Below are 279 nucleotides of genomic sequence, written 5' to 3'. Positions count from 1 at the left end.
TCTTTTCTTTTGTTGCTTATGCCTTTAGTGTCATATTTAAGGAATCACTATTAAATCCAAGGTCATGAAAATTGATCTCTATGTTTTCTACTAAGAGTTGTGTGGTTTTAGTTGTTGTATTTAGGTCTTTGATACATTTTGAGTTAATTTTTCTAAAAGGCATGAAGTGAGTTTCCAACTTCAATATTTTGCATGTTTATAGTGAAACTGACATTTTACAGTTGTCCTGTACCATTCATTAAAGATATGAATTTTTTCCATTGAAAGATCAAAAATCAA

Source organism: Otolemur garnettii, unplaced genomic scaffold, assembly GCF_000181295.1.
Source record: "Otolemur garnettii isolate 467f Iridium unplaced genomic scaffold, OtoGar3 scaffold00345, whole genome shotgun sequence".
NCBI lineage: Eukaryota > Metazoa > Chordata > Mammalia > Primates > Galagidae > Otolemur > Otolemur garnettii.
This window is presented reverse-complemented; position numbering follows the sequence as displayed.